The sequence below is a fragment of the Antechinus flavipes genome, chromosome 1 (genome assembly GCF_016432865.1).
Source record: "Antechinus flavipes isolate AdamAnt ecotype Samford, QLD, Australia chromosome 1, AdamAnt_v2, whole genome shotgun sequence".
In the NCBI taxonomy this organism is placed as follows: domain Eukaryota; kingdom Metazoa; phylum Chordata; class Mammalia; order Dasyuromorphia; family Dasyuridae; genus Antechinus; species Antechinus flavipes.
Window position 1 is genome coordinate 669,338,312 of NC_067398.1, and position 7,996 is coordinate 669,346,307.

Below are 7,996 nucleotides of genomic sequence, written 5' to 3' on the forward strand. Positions count from 1 at the left end.
CTAGGAACTCACTTGAATAGGGCAAGTTAGAGACATTCACGACCATCCTGGGGAAGGTTGTGGGCCTAACAGAGAGATGTGTTAACTAGCCCAGACACCTATGCATCCTAGCTAGCTCATTATAACCTTTTTTTTTTTTTTTCTGAGACAGTTGGGGTTAAGTGACTTGTCCAGGGTCACACACCCAGGAAGTGTAAGTGTCTGAGGCCAGATTTGAACTCTGACTACGTCATCCAGATTTCTCTCTGGGATCACAGTCTTCTACCCTTCCATTTCTTTCATACCTCGATCCTCCTGTGATAGAAGAAATCTCCAACAGGACTCTATCATGTAGGCTGGGCTACAGCTTCCCCTTGGAAGTATGGAAGTTGTCCTTGAGACTTGATTGGTCCAATGGGTTAAGGCTCAACTGTTGACCAGTCTTCTGGTCTACTGGGGATAAAGGGCATCTAGAATTGGAAAAGACTTAGCCAATCCCTCATTTTACCCCTCAGACTTGTTCTAATTAACTCATGAAATAGAGTATAGAATGTTGGACCTATAGTCAGGAAGACCTGAATTCAAATCTAACCTCAGACACTTTCTATCTCTGTGACCCTGGGCAAGACTTTTAATTTGTCTGCTTTGGTTTCCTCAGCTGTAAATTGGAAATAACCATAACACTTACCTCCCAGGATTGTCGTAAAGATTCAATGAGATTATATTGTTAAGTGCTGACAATACCAATACAAGTGTTACCTGTGCCCCAAAGCCCATTTTATAGATGAAAAAATTAAGGTTAGAATGAAGGGCTTGGGCCAGATGACCTTTAACGATCCTATGTTCCTTCTTGATCTCACTGGAGCTTTTAATACAGTTTACCTTTCTACTGGATTATTTCTTCTCCTTTTTTTTTTTTTTTTTTTTTTGTGACATTGCACTCTTCATCAGAAATCATAGGTTTTCCTCTACCTTTCTGACCATTCCTTCTTAGCCTCCTTTTCTGGATCATTATCCAAGTCTAATCCCCTTAATGTGGGTGCTCCCCAAAGCCCCATCCTAAGCTACCATGTTTCCCCGATAATAAGACCTATCCCGAAAATAAGCCCTCACCTTACTGTGTAAGATTCCTCTAAAATAAGCCCTCCCTCGAAAATAAGCCCTATTGAGATTGCTATTGTAGTGAAGGTGATCCCCTGCACTACACGCTACATTACGGTACCCCCTGTATGCACCGTCCCATTCCCCCCTCCCCCAGGTGAAATGCACGCCGCGCTCCGAGCTGCATCCAATCAGAGCTGCAGCAGTGAGTGTGTCATCCTGTTCTTCCCCAGTGATTTGCTTGCTGGCGCCATTGAGAGCAGTGCCGGGGAGGAGAGCTGAGGAAGGACAACATAAAAACCCGGTATGTAAGCGGGAGTGAGGGGGCATGATGGAGGATAAAAGAAGAACTCAGCCAGCACTCACCGCGCTAAAGAAATGAAGAACTTCCTTGCAGAGAGAAGAATAGATCAAGTAATGATTCCTGCAGGAATGACTGCCTATCTCCAGACCCTTGATATTGCAATAAACAAGCCATTCAAGGACCATTTGCGCATGGAAGTCAATGACTACATTGAAAATAGAATGGAAAGAAATCAGCATGGAAACTTTGTGAAGCCCTGTTTGCAAGAAGTCGTGACTTGGGTGAAGAAGTCATGGGATAAAATTACTGACAGCTGTGTTGCCAAGGCACTATGAGCAAGTTACTGGACAAGACATGTTCATTTAAAGAGAGCTATATTGCTGGACATGACAGATTGGGTCCACTTCTTCTGAAGGAAACAGAGGCGCAAGACATCCAGGACGGAATTCAGGGTATGGACACTTATAATGATGTTGTTGAAGAAGATGACATGATCGTTATTGAATAAAGGTATTTTTTTTTGTTCACATTTACCTGTTTATTAAAATTGCTGTCAATGTTCATTAAAATAAGCCCTCCCCTGAAAATAAGCCTTCTGGTGTTTTTCTGTCCAAAAAATAATAAGACAGTGTCTTATTATCGGGGAAACACCGTATTACCTTTTCTTTCTCTATTCTTCCTTGGTGACCTCATAAAGTCCTATGCATTTGCTCACCCTTTCTGTATATCATTGGTGTTTTAACATTATATTTATTTTTCGAACATTTATTTTTAACTTTCAGCTCCAAATTCTCTTTTCCCATTTTCCACTGAGAAGGCAAGCAATAGGATACCCATTATACATGTGAAGTCATCTTTGTATTTCATTGAGTCATAGCTTCAGTGTTGAAAGACAGACACCTTAGAGACCAGCTAATTCAACTCCTTTATCTTACTGATAAGGAACTGAGGCTCAAAGGACTGAAACAACTTGTCCCGGGCCACAGAGCTAAGGTTAGAACTCAGATACTCTCTAAATCCAACATGTTTTCCACTGAATCCCCACTGCCCTCCAGATGATCTAGTTCTCATCTCTCTCCTGAGTTCCATTCCTACGACACTGAGTAACTGCTGAAATCCTCTATCTGGATATATGCAACTCGACCTCATCCCTCAAGGGCATCCCTCTTCCTTACTTTCCTAACCAGGTAGCACAGTAGATACAGCATCAGGACTGGAAGCTACAAGACTTGAATTCAAATGCAGCTTCAGATGCTTATTAATTGTAACTCATTTAACCTCTGCCTGCCTCAGTTGTCTCCTCTATAGAATGGGGCTAATAATACTTTCCTTCCAGGGTTCTTATGAGAATCCAATGAAATTATTTTTATAAAGTGCTTAACACAGTGTCTGATCCATTATAGGTGCTATATAAATGCTTATAGCTTTCCTTTTCCTATTTTTGTCAAGGATACTACCCCTCCTTTCCGTTGACCAGGTTCACAACCTCAATGTTATCCTGAATTTTTCACCCTTTTCACTCCATATTTCCAATTAGTTACCTAATCCTGTTGATTCTTCCTTTACAACATATCTGTTTTATACTCCTAGATCTTCCTACTATACTATCAGATCTACCTCTGATCTCTACCATTATGACAGTCTTTTAATTGATCTTTGTGCCTCAAGTCCCCTTCTCCCATCCATTCTTCACCCAGCTGCAAGAGGATATTCCCAAAGCAAAGCTAGGGCCATGTCACTCCTCGGTTCAGCTATTTCTATTGCCTTTGGATCATATCTCCTAAGTTGGTTCTGATCTAAACCTTCTATTCTCTATTATCAGCTTCCATGAGTCTCTGGACTGATTTCATAGTACTTCCCATTACATGTACTCTACATCTCATTCAGGCTGGCCAATTTGCTGTTCCACATGTGGAACATCTGTTTCTCACCTTTAGACATTTTGCTTGGTCTGTGCCCAATTCCTTGGATTCCCCTCCATTCCTTACCTCCATCTCTTTGGAATCTCTAGCTTCTCAAAGATTTAGCTCAAATATCACTTCCTTCAAGAAGCCTTTCTAATTCCACCATTTAGTGCTGTCTCCATCTGAAGTTACTTTGTATTGCCTTGCCTATTCCTTGGGTTTAATTTTCAGCTGGAAACCTCTCATCCCTATGATCTCTGTACCTATTACAATCTACCACCACACCATTACACTTCCATCCCACCCCCAGAAAAATGTAAGTTCCTTGAAGAAAAGAAAATTTTCAGGTTCTGTTGGTATAACCCAAGTGTTTACTACAATATTTGCACACAGGAGGTACTTAATAAATGTTTACAGATTTGAATTTGCAAAGCACTATATTAACTGTCATTGATATTATCAGTAGTAAACAAAAGAGACCTATAAAGAATGAGAGAAAATTAGGAAGAAACACAGGGGAAAGGAGTCCAAGGACAAGGCTGGAATCTGGATGCCCAAGACAATGAGTCAGAAGGCTTGGGCTGTGCTGGAGCAAACTGGTTAATCTTTCTCAACCTGTCTTCTTATCACAGAGATAATAATATTTACACTATCTTTGTAGGAAGGTAGGAGATGGAAAAGAACAGTGCCAGATTAGGGAAAAGGAACTGCATTCTGAGGCTCTCTGTCTCTTTATGTGTGTGTCACTGCCTCTGTCTCTTCTCTCTGTCTCTGTCTCACTTCTCTCTGTCTCTGTTTTCTGTGTCTCTTTCTGTCTTGTCTCTCTCTCTCTCTTTTCTCTTTTTATCTCTGACACATAAGAATGAAAAAAAGAAAAAGAGGAAGAGAAAAGCAGGAACATGGAGAGAGAGAAGAACTGGGCAATCCCATATTATTTTTACCTCAAGACTCCCTGGGGTTCCCCAGACAGCTTGGGTTCAAGAGCTTCTCACCCTAGGGAAATTCCTCCTCTCCCTATTTGATCCCTACAGTGAGTGAGGACAGCTTCCTGATTTTGCTCCACCTTCTTTGGGGCCTTCCCTCCATGGTCTTTTTGGAAAGATCTCCCCCAGAAAAAGGATCTGCTCATTGTAGGGGTGGAGGTGGGGCCCAGGAGGCTGAGGAGAAAGATATCTCAGTTGTGAGATGTTCTGTCTTTTTATTTATTGATGCTTCTCTGTTAGTCACATTGTGAAATAAGAAACAGAACAAAGAGGGGAAAAAGAGAAAAACAAAAGAAACTGAAAATGATGTGTTTTCCATCTGCATTCAGAGTCCATCAGTTCTTCCTCTGGATGTGATCAGCATTTTCCATCATGAGTCTCTTGGAATTGTCTTGAATCATTGTATTTCTGAGAAGAGCCAAATCTGTCATAGTTGATTACTACACAGTGTTGTTATCACTGGGTACAATATTCTCTTGAGTCTGCTCAATTCAGTCAGGGTCTGTTCATGTAAGTCTTTTCAGGTTTTTTCAGAAATCTGTCAGCTCATCATTTCTCATAGAAAAATAGTATTCCATTCCATTCATATACCACAACTTGTTCAGCCATTTCCCAATTGATAGACATCTTCTCAGTTTCTAGTTCTTAGCCACCCCAAAAAGAACTGCTATAAATATTTTCAACATGTAGGTCCTTTTCTCTTTCTCTGTCTTGTTTTTTTCCTTCTCTTTGCCTTTGTCTTTTTTTCCTATTACAAACAAGTTGAGAATTGGAAGGAACCTCAGCAGCCATCTAATCCAACCTGTGTCCCTTACCCTCAAAATTTCCACCATAGGATTCAGCCTCTGTATGGTGTTTCCCCATCCAGATATGAGTTCATTACTCATTAGACTGTGAGTTGGGAGTGTTCAGCACAGTGCCTGCCACAAAGGTCAATGCTTCTGTCTCTGTTTCTCTATCAAAGCAGTAACCACAAGAAGGAAGCCAAAAGAGTCCAGAAATCTCAGCCTATAAAATCTTGGCCTTCTTTTCAATCAACAAAGCAAGTCAGGCAGCCCTTTTCGTAGTGGCAAAAAACTGGAAACTGAGTGGATGCCCATCAGTTGGAAAATGGCTGAATATGAATGTTATAAAATATTATTGTTCTATAAGAAACGATCAGCAGGATGATTTCAGAGAAGCCTGGAGAGATTTACATGAATTGATGCAAAGTGAAATGAGCAGAACCAGGAAATCATTGTGAAACAACATCAATATTATACAACCATCAATTCTGATGAACATGACTACACCCAAAGAGAAAACTTGGGAATTGAGAGTGGATCACACTGTAACATCCTCACTCTATTTGATGTTGTTCTCTTGCATTTTGTTTTCTTATTCTTTTTTTTGTGTGTGCAGCAAGAGAATTGTATAAATATGTTTACACATATTGGATTTAACATATATTTTAACATGTATAGCACATATTGGATTGCTTGCCATCTAGGGGAGAGGGTGGGGGGAATGGGGAAAATCTAAAACACAAGGCTATGCAAGGGTCAATGTTGAAAAATTACCTGTCATGGACCCACACCTAACATCATATACCAAGATAAGATCAAAATGGGTCCATGACCTAGGCATAAAGAACGAGATTATAAATAAATTAGAGGAACATAGAATAGTTTATCTCTCAGACTTGTGGAGGAGAAAGAAATTTGTGACCAAAGATGAACTAGAGACCATTACTGATCACAAAATAGAAAATTTTGATTACATCAAATTAAAAAGCCTTTGTACAAACAAAACTAATGCAAACAAGATTAGAAGGGAAGCAACAAACTGGGAAAACATCTTCACAGCTAAAGGTTCTGATAAAGGCCTCATCTCTAAAATATATAGAGAACTGACTCAAATTTATAAGAAATCAAGCCATTCTCCAATTGATAAATGGTCAAAGGATATGAACAGACAATTTTCAGAGGATGAAATTGAAACTATTACCACTCATATGAAAGAGTGTTCCAAATCATTATTGATCAGAGAAATGCAAATTAAGACAACTCTGAGATACCACTACACACCTGTCAGATTGGCTAAGATGACAGGAAAAAATAATGATGAATGTTGGAGGGGATGCGGGAAAACTGGGACACTAATGCATTGTTGGTGGAGTTGTGAACGAATCCAACCATTCTGGAGAGCAATCTGGAATTATGCCAAAAAATTATCAAATTGTGCATACCCTTTGATCCAGCAGTGTTTCTATTGGGCTTATATCCCAAAGAGATACTAAAGAAGGGAAAGGGACCTGTATGTGCCAAAATGTTTGTAGCAGCCCTATTTGTAGTGGCTAGAAACTGGAAAATGAATGGATGCCCATCAATTGGAGAATGGCTGAGTAAATTGTGGTATATGAATGTTATGGAATATTATTGTTCTGTAAGAAATGACCAGCAGGATGAATACAGAGAGGACTGGCGAGACTTACATGAACTGATGCTAAGTGAAATGAGCAGAACCAGGAGATCATTATACACTTCGACAACGATATTGTATGAGGACATATTTTGATGGAAATGGATTTCTTTGACAAAGAGACCTAAGTTTCAATTGATAAATGACGGACATAAGCAGCTACACCCAAAGAATGAACACTGGGAAACAAATGTGAACTATCTGCATTTTAGTTTTTCTTCCCGGGTTATTTATACCTTCTGAATCCAATTCTCCCTATGCAACAAGGGAACTGTTCGGTTCTGCAAACATATATTGTATCTAGGATATACTGCAACATATCCAACATATAAAGGACTGCTTGCCATCTAGGGGAGGGGGTGGAGGGAGGGAGGGGGAAAAAAATCGGAAAAGAAACGAGTGTAAGGAATAATGTTGTCATTATAAAGTAATCATTAAATAAAAAAAAAGAAAAGAAAAAGAAAAATTACCTGTGCATATGTTTTGAAAATAAAAAGCTTTTTTAAAAAATATAGCAAGCCAGGAACAAACTATTTCAGAGTACAAACTTATTTGTGCTTTGTGGGAGGGGGGGAGAGGGGATAATGGTAGATTAAGAGCACTATCCTTGAAAAACAGAATGAAAAAAAAAAACATCCAGAAACAAAAAGATGCTTGCTAAAACTTTGGCATGAGATTCAATGAAGCCAAATCATCACAAGAATTTTTTATGTATAACATCTAGTCTTAGCAGTCTTTTTTGAGCTAAGGAATACAAGGGCAGACCTGTCAAAGTGGGTGACTTGGAGTTTATATAACAATAATTAGAAAATCTGTAAGGGAAGAGCTCTCACCTCACTTAGTAGTGGTCAAAAGCAACAAAATAAGGAACAAGGTTGTTTTCTCCCTTTCCTCATGTGACTTTAAAAGCAGGACCCACTGGAGATTGCTTCCCTAAACAAAAAACATTTGGGGGCCCCTGGGAAACACTCATAGATTAAACTGGGAGGGAAGAAACTGAGATTTCAGCTTGTGTTTTTTAAGAGCAAATGTTAATTTCATTTTTACTGCAGTGAGGGTTCTGAGGAAGTTGAGACTGCAAACTCTGCTCTTAACTTTTTTTTTTTTTAATTTCCCTTTAAGAAATTATTTTCCTTAGTAAAATGTAGCCTAATCTAAATCAGGCAAAAAATGTCCTTTTGAGTCACGCAAAGATGGGAAAAAGATTAGATTCTCAGAAGGAGGAGAATGAACATCAACCAAATTACTTATAGTTTGTTGTTGGA